The sequence below is a fragment of the Nicotiana attenuata genome, chromosome 1 (genome assembly GCF_001879085.1).
Source record: "Nicotiana attenuata strain UT chromosome 1, NIATTr2, whole genome shotgun sequence".
NCBI lineage: Eukaryota > Viridiplantae > Streptophyta > Magnoliopsida > Solanales > Solanaceae > Nicotiana > Nicotiana attenuata.
Window position 1 is genome coordinate 90354469 of NC_031989.1, and position 14737 is coordinate 90369205.

Below are 14737 nucleotides of genomic sequence, written 5' to 3' on the forward strand. Positions count from 1 at the left end.
TTGTTATGTTTGGTTGATAAAATCGTGTGTTTAATGTTATTTAATTCTATTTTACAGGTTTAATATGATTTAGAAGTGATCGTGAAGAAACCAAGTGAAAATGAGTCAAAAAGGAGCTAAAATGAACAGTAGAAATCTGCACAGTGAATTAGCCTTAGCAAACACGAAGGAGCAATGCGAACGCGAAGCAGCAGGAGAACAAACCTTCGCGAACGCGAATGAGAGATCACGAACACGAAGCAGTAGGAAAAAAAACCTTCGCAAACGCAAAGGTATGATCGCGAACGCGAAGAAGAAATGGGCGAAAAAACTGGGCAGTTCTGGAATTTCAAGTTTTTGACCCCCAAACCATTTAATACACGACCTAGCTCATTTGTAAAATATCTTTGGCCAATATTTTGCATCTTTGGAAGACCTAGGAAGTAATTTTCAGTGTCTTGACTAGAGAACAAAAGTTTTGGAGCTTGGGTTCTTGCACACGCACTTGGGACTTGAAGATTTGAAGCTTTTGGTTGGCAATTTCTTACCCATTTATGTTCATTTCTTCATTTCCTTGCTTTGTATTCTATATCTAAGTGTGAAGTATTTTTTCCAACACTTGAATCTTGTTTATGGGAATATTCATATTTAAAGTGTGGATTAAATATCTTGTTGTGCTTATGTATTGAACGATTTTTATTTATTATGAAGTAAGTTATTGTTTCTTTAATTATTCTTGTTCTTTAATGTTTCCAAAGGGTTAGCTAACCTTAGGACTCACCTATTTACTTCGAATTAATTTTGGGAAAGATAATTTGGGGTTGGAATTAACAAAAACTTGAGACTTTTACCCCCACTTTATACATTATACCTAGGGATAGAATTGAACTACTTGTAGCCATATTCGGGTGTGTTTAATCTCTTAATTATTTTAGGAAATAGTCAATTAGGAAGTCTTGTTAGTCTTCAGAAGAAGCTAATATAGAATTATTACCCGAGGCTAATTAACATATACTCGCTCATATTTGTAAAATCGTGAAATACATTGGATCGTTACTTGAGTGTAATTCCCCGTGTATCCATGCTTGTAGCCATTGATCATCTTACTTGCTTTCTATGTTAGTTTACATTTATGCAAATTAGTTACAAATATTTTCTCAAAACTTTTCTAAGTGTTTGGATTAGCATAATAAGTAATAATTCTCTTACACGCCCAATCATCTACATATTATTTTCTGTGGGATTCGACCGTGACTCATAGTTGGGTAAATTATATTGCATGAGACCGTAGCCATTTACTTTTTAGTAGTGGATTTGGACGTCATCAGGGAGCGTTGCGTTCGCGAAAGCCTGTGCAGTGTGAACCTTTGCATTCAGAAAGTATAGCTGGAGCCGGGGGAAAATTGACCTTCGCGATCCCGAGGGTACTACCGCACTCGCGTAAGGTACTGCTGGGTAGTGCATATAAGTTGTTGTTTTCAGGACTTTGAGCTCATTTGATCATATTTTGAGATTGGAAGATCGGATTGAGACGACGTTTTAGGCAATTTTCACCACTTGAATTGGGTAAGTGTTCTTGACTCAGATTTAATTATTATCCATGATTCTATCTTTGATTTTGGCATTTGATTTTTGAATCTAAGGAAGAAAACTTGGGGGTTTTGCCTACAATTTGAGAGAGAGTATTTTGGGTTTTTGACCATTAATTTGGACCTGGATTTGGAAACTAATTGTATATTTGGACTTGGCAGTTATGTGTCATCAAATTTTGGCATTGGTTTCGAATTTCGAGCACGCAGGTCTGGTTGACTTTTTGGGATTTCTTTAAAGATCAAAGCTTTATGGATTGACATCACTTCCTATTGCATTGTTTGACTTCCTTGGATGATGTTTGACTTGGATTCACGTGATTGGCGGGATAGAGCGTGGTTTTGACGCGATTTGTGGTTGAAGCTAGCCCAGGAAGAGGTAAGTCCCTTGGAGCCTTGTTAAGAGGGAAACCCCTAGAATTTGACTTGATTGTTTTGTGTTTAAGGTATTGGGGGCGGTGTATATACGTGGTGCAGAGCATATATGAACTTCTCATATTATGCCCAGGGTAGAATTGAGATATTTCATGCCTTATTTCGATTATATGCTCATTTGATTCATGATTTATTTGACTTATGTTGCTACGTTTCTCTCTTGTTCATGTTAGAAATCATGCCTAGGATTATGATTATTTATGAAGGCATGAGAACTTATCTTTGATATAATAAATTGCTCAAAATAATCGTAGCCACATAGAGATTCCATGGTCACATATCCATATGATATTATTAAGTCCTCGTGCATCTTTTATTTGTAAATTCTTGGAGATATGCATATATGTTACATTTGGATACTTGATTCGACTAAGATATTGGCACTAAAGGCAAGGTCATGCGGTTGACATACACTTATGGCACAGTACATGCTGGTCGGATATTGCTTTATGAGTGATTGCTATTATGTCCCTCTTTTTGCTTGGATTTGGTACCGTCCCTCTGGAGCAGGTGATAACTCGTGTTACTTTTGGCCCTGTGAGCATGGTCGGTACATGGATTTTGATCGGGATGATACATGAATTTTGTATCGAGTTGTTGTGATACATGAATTTTGTATCGGGATACATGGATCTGTCACGACCTTAAAACCGACCCAGTCGTGATGACGCCTATCGTGAAACTAGGCTAGCCGACACAAGTCCCAAATCAAACCATCATTCTACAAAGCCATTTTTAAGTCATTAATTAACAAGTAATCTCATAAAATAAGTCTAAATAACTAGTACGGAATAAATACACCAACCCGGCATCGGGGTGTCACAAGTCACGAGCATCTACTAAGGTCTGAATACAACGAAGAGTCTGAAAATGTACTAAAAACAATCTAAGGAGGGTAAGAGGGAGAAAAGCAGGGCTACGAATGTCGGGCAGCTACCTTGCTAACTCCGATGAACCTGCCACTGAGTAATCAACACCCACTACCGAGTTCAGAAATACCTGAATCTGCACACAAGGTGCAGGGAGTAATGTGAGTACGCAAACTCAGTAAGTAATAAAAGTAAATGAAAGCCGAGCAGTAAGAAAACATATAATTCCACGTCACAGCACTACAGCAAATACAGTACATTTCCAAAACAGTACAGAACTCAATTATCTCGTAAAAACAAACTCAATTTCATTAAAACTTTTTCTTTTAAAACATCTTTCAATAGTTTCAATAAGTGAAGAAATAGTGAGTCAAAATGATAAAAACGTAAACAGCCCCTTGGGCAAAATATGTACCATAACACGCCCCTCGGGCAAAATATCAACAGAACCGGCCCCTCGGGCTACCTCACAATCACTCATAATCAGCCCCTCGGGCAACAAAATGAAATAACAATAGCCCCTCGGGCAATATCACATCACTCACCCTGGGTACCCGCGCTCACTGGGGGTGTACAGACTCCAGAGGGGCTCCTACATCCCAAGCGCTATAATCAAGCCATCTCGTGGCATAAATCAGTCAGACCCTCGGCCTCATAATAACAAGCCAACTCGTGGCATAAATCAATTAGGCCCTCGGCCTCATAATATCATGAATCAGTAACAACTTGCTGCGGCGTGCAGCACGATCCTATAATATCCTCACAACACAGGCCCTCGGCCTTACTCAGTCAGAACTCACTCAAGCCCCTCGGGCTAGCAGTAAAAATAGGTACTCGGCTCAAAATATCATTTATAAAATCGAAAGAAGTAAATAAAAACCGAGTTATGAAATCAATGAAAGCATGGCATGACTGAGTGTAAATATTACCAAAAACAGTGAGGAAACAGTAGTAAAAAGCCCCTAAGGGTCCAAACAGTTGGCACAAGGCCCAAACACGACATTCAGCCCCAAACATAGTAATACTTTCCAAAATATAATAATATCAAACCGTTTTCGTTTAAATACGCGACTTAATAGTCGTATGGGATGGACCAAGTCACAATCCCCAATGGTGCACGACCCCACGCTCGTCATCTAGCGTGTACGTCACCTCAAAACAGCACAACGATGTGAAATATGGGGTTTCATACCCTCAGGACAATATTTACAATCATTACTTACCTCAATCCGAGCAAAATCCTACTCCGAAATGCCTTTGCCCCTCGAATCGTCCTCTAATTGACCCGAATCTAGACACAATTAATTCAATTTAGTCAATACTAACTATAGGAATTAATTCCATATCAAAATACTAATTTTCCAACAAAATCCGAAATTTAACTCAAAATCGCCAATGGGGCCCACGTTTTGGAATCCGATCGAAACTCACAAAATCCGACGACCCATTCAACCACGAGTCTAACCATACCAAAATTACAAATTCCGATAACATTTAGACCCTCAAATCCTCAAATCTATCCAAGAGGGTTTTCAAACTTTTCCAACTTAAAATCACCAATTAAATGTTAAAAACAACGATGGATTCGAGTAATCTAACCAAAATTGAGTTAAGAACACTTATTCCGTTGTTTTCTCTGAAAATCCCTCGAAAAATTGCCTCACCCGAGCTTCCTTGGTCCAAAAATGGAAGAATGGGACGAATTTGGACTTTATTCTGCTGCCCAGGGGTTTGTTCTTCGCGTTCACGACCCTTCTATCGCGTTCGCCATGAACAAATTCCTCATCAGCGATTTCCAAACTCATTCCAGATAGCCTTTAGTATAATTGTCATAACTTTTTGCACACAACTCCAAATGACAAATAGTTTGATGTTTTGAAAATTAGACACCAAGGGCTATAATTTAATAGGTTGATCATTTCCTGAGTCATTATATATTGTGATATATAAGCTTCCAAAGTCAGCCCTGTGCAGCTGAGATTTTCGAACTCTCCCCGGACAGCCTGTAGTGTAACTACCATAACTTTTCGTACACAAACAGAAATGCCAATTAATTTATATTTCTGAAAACTAGACACAAAGGGCTATAAGTTTTATGTTTGGATTATCTCCAGATTCCTTATAGATTGTGAGATATGAGCCTCCGAAGTTAGACCTGTGCAACCGAGATTTCCTTCTTCGCGAACGCAAGAGACTCTTCGCAAACGCGAAGAACAAACTTCCAGAAGCCAGATTCTTCTTCGCGAACGCGAGATGCTCCATGCGAACGCGAAGAAAAACACCAAATATTAGAAAATCAGCATCCAAAGTAGCCCAAAAGGATCCGAAACACACTCGAGTCCCTCGGGACCCCAACCAAATATACCAACAAGTCCTAAAACATGATACGGACTTGGTCGAAACTTCAAATCACATCAAACAACGCTAAAACCGCGAATCACACCTCAATTCAAGCTTAATGAAACTAAGAACTTCCAACTTCTATATTCGATGCCGAAACCTATCAAATCAAGTCCGATTGACCTCAAATTTTGCACACAAGTTATAAATGACATAACGGAGCTAAGAAAATTTTCAGAACTGGATTCTGACCCCGATATCAAAAAGTCAACTCCCCGGTCAAACTTCCAAACTTAAATTTCTCATTTTCGCCATTTCAAGCCTAATTTAGCTACGGACCTCGAAATAAATATCCGAACTGTCACGACCCTAGTTCACCAATTGTGAACACGTCATGACGGCACCTAGTCTTCACGACTAGGTAAGCCTAACACATTGCGGAAGTAACAACATTTGCGAAATTTATATTCGAAGCTAAATAACATGAGTAATGTATACAGTTGCCGCCTGGCACATACACTTTAATACAAAATACTGAAATAACCTCCAAGACCCGGAAACCAACGGGCAACACAGGCTATAAGAAGTCTTACACTGCTCTGGTAACCAGAATAGTCTAATACAAAGAGGGATAGAAATAACATCTAACAACTATGGATAAAATGAGAAGGAGACTTTGCGGATCTGCGGACGTAGCAGATGTATACCTCAAGTCCCCAATACGCTCCCTGACAGCTACTGGCGGTACGCCTGCTCAGAAGCACCTGGATCTGCACATGAAAAACATGCGCAGAAGAGGCGTGAGTACACCACAGCGGTACTCAGTAAGTGCCAAGCCTAACCTCGGTTGGGTAGTGACGAGGAAAAGGTCAGGCCCTACTGAGACAGAAACAATAAAATAGCAAGATATTAACAGTATCGAAGTCTGAAGAAAACTAATGAACACAACGATGTGATAAGACAGATCAATGAAATATAGAACTGCAAGACAAAACAGAAACACAGAGTAAATACAGCAAAATTACAAGAATACCGACGGGGGTCTCCCAGGATACCGTCCTGTAGCCCTTTTTCAACTGTCCAATGGAACTTCCGGGATACTGTCCCGTAGTCCAAATCTCATATCGATATCAAAAGATCTCCCGGGACACCGTCCCGTAATCCAATCATCAGTGTGCAGGGGGATCTCCTGGGATACCGTCCCGTAGTCCCAAAATAAAAGTGCAGGGGAATCTCCCGGGATACCGTCCCGTAGTCCCAAAATAAAAGTACAGGGGGGATCTCCCGGGAATCAAACCCGTAGTCCCAAAGTAAACAATCAAGGGGGAACTCCAGGAATCCGCATCCGTAGTCCCAATATAAATGCGCAACCAACATCAACGAATTATTCAGAAATTTAAGTACAACAATACAAGGCATCAATAATACTGGCCTAACATGCTCCACGTAATCACAGTTAAGACAATTTAAACAAATAGGCAGCTTGGATCAATTAAACATGCTCTTATACACTAGCACAGGCTATAAAAGCAAGTAAAGTAAGGCAAATATGAAAGAGAATCCAATCAAGTATTTAAGTAAAAATCCGGGTTCAACAATTTGCTCAAGTACACGCTCGTCACCTCACGTACAAGGCATTCAATTACCAATTAACACATCCTAAGGGACGAAGTCCCCCACACAAGGTTAGGCAAGCCACTTACCTCGAACCGGTGCGAAGTCAACTAGGGAACGATGCCCTTGCCACGAGTATCCGACTCCAAATGGCCCAAATCTATTCAATTAAATTACAAATCGTAATTAATATTGCAAACAACTGATTCCACTATTGAAATTAAAGCTAAGGCGCGAAAATAGGTGAAATGACCAAAACGCCCCTCAGGCCAACGTCTCGGAACCGAATAATTTTCACATTTTCAGAAACCTCGTACTCTCACGAGTCTAACCATATAACAATCTCAGAAATGGGAGGTCGAATGCTCCCTCAAAACCCAATAGTTTAGTCAATGAACTTTCACCCAAATTCTTCCATTTTTGATCCTTAATTCGAATTTAAAAGGTGGATTTAACTACTAAATGATAGAATATAATTAGAAAGGGTCATAGAAATGTTACCCAATAATCTCCTCTCCAAAATCCTCTCAGAATCGCCCTTGCCCGAGCTCAAAATTGATTTTCAAACTTATGAAATTAAACCCTCGAAATTTCCTATTTCTGCCCAGACATTTCCGCTTCTGCGGACAAGGGACCGCTTCTGCGGTTTTTCATTAAAGGGGGAAATTCCGCTTTTGCGGACACATGACCTCTCCAGCGGTTCCGCTTCTGCTGAAAGATGACCGCTTCTGCGGTCTCTGAGGGGAAGACAAAAATCGCTTCTGCGATGAGGAAGCCGCTTCTGCGGTTCCCAAACCGCAGAAGCGAAAATACCAGAAGGGAAAACATACCAGCTGCAACAACTTAGAAAATTTCCCCGTTAACCACACGAAATCATTCCGAGGCCCCTGGGGCCTCAACCAAAAGCACCAATACCACCTAATACCTTATTCGAACTTGCACCAATCCTCAAAACACCCCAAACAACACCGGAAACCCGATTAAATCAAGGATTCAAGCCTAAGAACTTCAAATTCTAACCAAATACGCTTTCGATCAAAAACCTAACCAAACCTCGTCCGAATGACCTGAAATTTTGCACACACATCCCAAATGACATGACGGAGCTACAGCAACTTCCGGAATTCAAATCCAACCCTCGGATCAAAAACTCACTATCGGACCGGAAACTTCAAAAATCCAAACTTCGGCATTTCAAGCCTAAATGAGCTACGGACCTCCAAATAACATTCCGAATACGCTCCCAACCCCGAAATCACCTAACGGAGCTAACGGAACCATCGGATTTCCATTCCGAGGTCGTCTTCACACTGTTCCGAATACGGACCATTTTTCAACTCTTAAACTCTCATTTAGGGACTAAGTGTCCCAAAATACTCCGAATCCTAACACCGAACGTCCCGGCAAACCAAAATAGCAGAAATGAACTTAGGGAAAGCAGTTAATGGGGGATCGGGGCGTAAATTCCAAAAACGACCGGCCAGGTCGTTACACAGACACACTCCTAAGCCCGAAATCACCATGCGGAGCTATTGGAATCATCAAAAATCCATTCCGGGGTCGTTTACACATTTTTCACCTTCCCGTCAAATTATTCAACTTAAGCTTTCTTCTTGGAGACTAAGTGTCTCAATTCATTTCAAAATCTTCACCAGACCCTAAACAATTACCCCGACAAGTCACATAACAACTGTAAAGCATGAATTTAGCAGTAAATAGGGGAAACGGGATTGTATTATTCAAAACGACCGGCTGGGTCGTTACAGGATCTTTTATCGGGGTACATAGATCTTGTACCGGTTTGAGAGGCATTCATATTCTTGATTCATTTAGAGGCATTCATTTAAATACTAACTGATGCATGCCACACACACATACATATATGTGTGTATGTGTGCGCGCACGCGCGTGCGCTAGTTGGTAGCCTTGACTCCGTTGATTGAAGCATGCCAACTTTACTTACCATATTTGAGCTTCATTATGATTAACTATTGAATTGGAAAAGCATGCTTTATGTCTTTCGACTACATTATATCTTGGTATCGGATGACCATGAGGTTATTTCTGTGTTGTAAGTATACAGATGCATCTAGCCTCACCAGTACTTCATTGAGGTTAGACTTGATATTTACTAGGTACCGACTATGGTGTACTCATACTACGCTTCTACATATTTTTGTGTAGGTTCTGAGACTGGTATTGCAGTACCTTTCGAGCTGAGTAGGAGTGTGTTATTAGAGACTTCGTGGTGAGCTGCCATACTGTTTCGACTAGCACATGGAGTCTCCATCCTTATTTATCTCCTACCTATTTTCTTTCTCGCAAACAGTTATGATCATGTATTAAGATTTGTACTTATTTAATAGTTGCTTGCGTGCTTGTGTCACCTAGGTCTTGGGGGCTGTACTGTTTTTGGTCGTGTTTAGACCATGTTATACTTGTATCAGATAATTTACTACTTTGAGCTTATTCCTGCTTTCATCATGATATAACTCTATTCATTAAAGAAAATTGAACTTTATTTTGTTGACTGTGAGTTGACTTGCATAGCAAGTATGGCTAAACGCCATCACAGCCTGAGGTGAAATTTTGGGTCGTGATACCATGCTTGCAGTTGCTAATTATTTAAAGGGCAGATTGGCCGATACTCCCTTATACGAGTTCCCAGATGTTAACGTACATAGGTTTGATGGGGAGATAGGCCGACACTCCCCCTTGTGTGTTTCCAGATGCTTACGTACGCAGGGCCATATTGTTTGATGAGGAGATAATCCGACACTCCCCAGTACGTGTTCTCAGATGCTCGTGTACGCAGGACCATTATGTATAAAGTTTTTAAATTTTTTTTTTAAATTAACTTAATTTTCAACGTTAGATTCAGATATTGGTTTTCTCAACTTACAACTTTAGTTTTAGTTATATGATGTAGACTCAATATTTTAGTTATTAGTTTAAATTCAGTTATCAGAATCAATTTTAGCTTTTAGAATATCCGTTATTTTTATGTAAATTGCCTACCCTGCTTGTTATATTTTATTACATTTATATACAGCATCAGCTAGTTTTGCCTCCACTTAGGGAGTTGTCAATGAGACTTTTGGGGTACTCTTGGGTGGTACTTATCCCATTTAAGTCTGCGACGTCGTGTGACATGGGTTTAGTTTGTAGGTGACTATGCCCATGGCTAGGAGCAGATCTAGTTGATTCAGTTGGTGAGTCGTGTACTCTTTTAAGCTGTGTTGGTGTCTTTTTTGGTCTTTAATTGTTGGTTAACTTTTGTATCATTCTAGGGGAATACCCCTAGGCTTATGTATTCTGACATACATATAGAGGCTCATCACTTTTCTAGTGGTTTCAGTTGTTAGACATGTAAATGATTATTTTAAAATTCAGTATTTTAGACGATTATTATGTTAACACTTTGTAAAGACCCAAATCTCACATGTCGTGATGGCGTCTAACGCGATACTAGGCAAGCCAACAACTCACAATTTAACAAGCATATTTAATTTAAAACATACTGAAATTGGCTCAAGTGAATAAAATCTCATAATAACTGGAAGAAAATACTGCATCTCAATACAGAATTCCCCAAAATCCGAGTGTCACTGAGTACATGAGCATCTGTACAATAATGGGGTCTGAACACTGGATAGGAGGGTAGAACAGTATAAATAAAAACTAAGAGATAAAGAGGAGAATCAAGATTTGCGAACGCTAAAGCAGCTACCTCGAGAATCTCTAAACTGGTAAAAACTCCCAAAATTAGCAACCACCGTGCCCAGAAATACCTGGATCTACACACGAAATGTAGAGTGTAGTATGAGTACAACCAACTCAATAAGTATCCTAAATAAACATGGCAAGGTAAGAGAAGCTTAAATTATTGATGATACTAGCTATCTATGTGTAGTTCCGTCTTTTAAACTGGCACAAAGCGATATTGAAAGCTAACTCATCAAGTTTCATGAGAAGAACATCCATGTGTGCATTTGTACGGTTTCTCTAATACTCTACTCAGACAATATCATAGATAGATGAAAAGCAGTTAAATGATAAAGGAAATGCAAATTCCACACAACATTGGCCGGATTCCCTCAACTATCCATATCTATTCCGAACCACTGATAAATACTCTTAATAACCGCGTGTACACCATCAAGAGAGAAACATGAGAGGGTAAGGGGATGGATCTGTATCCACACGCTGCACGGACAACTCACGTGCTGAACGGACAACTCACGTGTTAATAATAGAACATGCACAGACGAATGATGTGATGCACGGGTAACTCACGTGCCAATAATATCAATATATGGATACACACGGTCAACAACCTACCCGGCATGGTCACAGGCACAACAACAAAATCCGCCTGGCATGATCACAGGCCTCCACTCCAAACATATCTTACAGGAGCAATTTAAATAAGTATACATGTATGTAATGGTTGAAATAATATTCTCAAGCTCCCAGACTAGTATACATGACATGCTAAAGCGTAGGAATGTGCAAAGTGTGCTATCATAGCACAAATCAATAATCTCATCACTAAAAAGCATTTATCAAGTTTGTTTAGGGATTAAACCTCTATTTAGCCTCAAACATGGCTCAAATAATTCACACAAAATGTTACAAATCTGAGAAATATCATAACTTAAAGCTTAACAGCAAATTCTCGGCTTATAAGAGCCCAAGCACAACCCGAACATGAATAAATGACCCCGGTGCCCGCACATGGGTTCATCCCACGGATGTGCACACCCAATAGCACGTAGCTATCACAAATTCAGGAAACTAGTGCCTCAACCGAGTTTAAATAAGATACCTACCTCAGGCAAATCAAATCACTCCGCTAGCAAGCCCTTCCCACACGTATCAGCCTCCGGAAGGATCGAATCTATCCGAAAATAACGTAATACTATCAACAAAGCTATAGGAATTGATTCCAATTAATAAAGCTACGATCTTCAACAAAGGTCGAAAAGTTAACTCAAAAAACCAACCCCGGGCCCACGTCTCGGAGTCCGACAAATTGACAAAATTCGAATACCTATTCAACCACGAGTCCAACCATACCAAACTTACTCAAATCCGATCACAACTCGACCTTCAATTCTTCAAATTAAAGCCTATGAAGTTTTTATAATTTTCCCTAATTTTTCCACCCCAAAATACCAATTAAATGATGAAATCAATGATATATTCATGTATATTAACCAAATTCGAGTTAGAATCACTTACCCCAATCAACTCCTTGAAAATCCCTTCAAGAATCGCCCAAATCCGAGGTCTCTAGCTCAAAATATGAAAAATGGGTTCAAACCCTCGATTTTTGGTATTTAACATTGCTGCCTTGTGATTCCTCTTTGCGATCGCGGAAAGTCTCTCGTGATCGCGAGGAACAAAACAAAGCTGCCCCCAAATGACCTCGTGGATGCGGATAACTCCACGCGAACGCGATTCACAGACCTACGTAATCGCGACCATCTTCACGCGATCGCGAAGAAACACTTCCTATGACCCCAACTGCCTCACTTCCTTGAATGCGAACGCGATCCACTATACGCATTCGCAGAGCACAAGCTTCTAAACTTTCGCGATCGCATCCCTAGGAAAAATTTAACAGCCCCCAAAGACCCTTCGCGATCGCGGACTTATCCTCGCGATCACACAGAAGGAAACTAGAACACATAATGATCATGCCCAACTATGTCTTATAAAAAGGACTAGCGGTCGTTGCAAATATAATCCGGGTATTTAGCCCAGAGTTGAATCCCACAGGGAATTAACCTACCAATTACTTTGTCAGACTCACTAAATTCTTCATAATCAACTTCCTAGATATTTTGAATAACAATTGGTGATATTCTTACTAACTATAACTGAATAAAGTTAAGTAAACTAAAAGCTAACTATGACTGAGTTGTAAACGAATAAGAGAAGGATCTAAGGTTGTGATTTCCCCTATTGATGGAATCCCTTCCTGTTATGTTTCGCATAGATTTGCCTAATTGTCTCTATCGATCATGAGCACTCTTACTACCGTAAATCTCTCCCGCGTAATTACGACAATTTACTAGACGCACTCTCCTGAGTTACGCTAGTTGGCTTTTATTACAACTCACTTAGATCGCACCCAAGGTTTCGTTATCCCTAATCCCACATTTAAACCCTCGGTTATTGATTTCTCATATACTTTGGGAGTGGTGTTGTTCAACAACTACCTAAATATGCACTCTCTCCCGAGTAATACATATTAAATAGGCACAACTAATTGAGGATCCTATCAATTAAGTACAACAAGAACGTAGTTGAACAAATAGAGAATAAACTGGGCAAACTATATTAACACAACAAGAAGTTCATCCCTCAACAGGTTCCATCAAAACCCTAGACTAAATAATTAGCTACTCATAATCATGTTCATAATAACAACAGCAAAATTCATCATGAATGCTAAATACAAAAGGAAAAGGTAGAACTCGATGTCGAATTATCCTCCTCGCCTCTTACCTCTTCTTACCTTAACAAAAACTATAAAAACCTTGATAATGTCTTTTTGGGCGAGATGGACCTCATATAGGTTAAGTGGAATTACCTCCAAACTTCCAAGTTTACCCCTGAACTTCCTGCGCTCCGGACTGACTAGCGCGGCCGCGCTCGAACCGCGAAGTGGCCGCGCATATGGCATAGTGTACTGTCTCATTTTTCTGCTCTAGCGCGGTCGCGCTAAGGCCGCGCTTGGCCCGCGCTAGAGTTGATCAGCATTTTCTCTCTTCTTTTCTTCCTTCTTTCACACGTACTCAGCTCCGAGGGGTTTTCCTTGCTTTAATTTAGCTCCAAACACTGTCCTAAGTCCTCATAAGCACAACTTGCTCCTGCAAAACATGGAATTCACAATTAGAGCCATTTTATCGTCATTTAACCTTCCTAGAACGGTGAAGCATAGTCAAGTTGGGGCATAAATAGTCGCCAAACTACATGAATCTAGCCTATTATCAACACCCCAAACTTAAATCATTGCTAATCCTCGAGCAATCCACCATACTCTATAAAGGTTCCTTCACTAAGTTTTTCCCTAACGTATCACACCAAGAACATATCACCAAAGTTGCATCTAGTAGTGTAACATTTTTGCCTCAAGAGTCGACTCTCACGTGCCGTGCAATAGTCATACTTACTCAAATTACTCTATACAGAGGTCAAGACTTACCTTTCCTTCGTGAATCAGATGCCCTCACATCACACAAGAGAGTAGTTCCACAAATAATAATATTAAGAACAATTAGGAACTTAGATAGACAAAATTCGCTCACTCTCAGAAAGAAAATTCATATGCCACACAGATGCACCATAGGCTTGCCCATAGTGTACTACTCTACTAATCGAGCCCATTCAGTCTAAGATCAATTAGGACTTCATTTGGCTGTAATGTAGGCTAAGGGATGGGTAGGATATATTTGGATACAGTGACTAACCTCCCTATGCACTTTTAATACAATCACCTTCGCATTCAAAACCATACTTATGTCAGACCAGACACTCCACCACACTTCTATTTATAATAGCCCAAACTCCATTAGGTGCAATTGTGTCAAGTCACCACTTATCAAGGACTACATTTACTTTTTTTTCTTTTTAATTGGCGCCTATTCTTTTATTTTTCGAAATACTGCACCTTTTTCTCTATTCCATTGGTTCCACTCAAAAATCAAACCACCACCCCACACTTTAACTTTTGCATATTTCATAACCATTCAAGTGCTCATGGGAGGTAAAGGGGTTCAAACAGATGGGTTGTTCAAACAATTGGGTAAGGTTTGTAATGTGGTTGCCAAAGAAACATGCTTATAGGCTCAACGGGGTTAACTACGATGTATTGCATTTAGGTGGGTCTGCTTTATATAT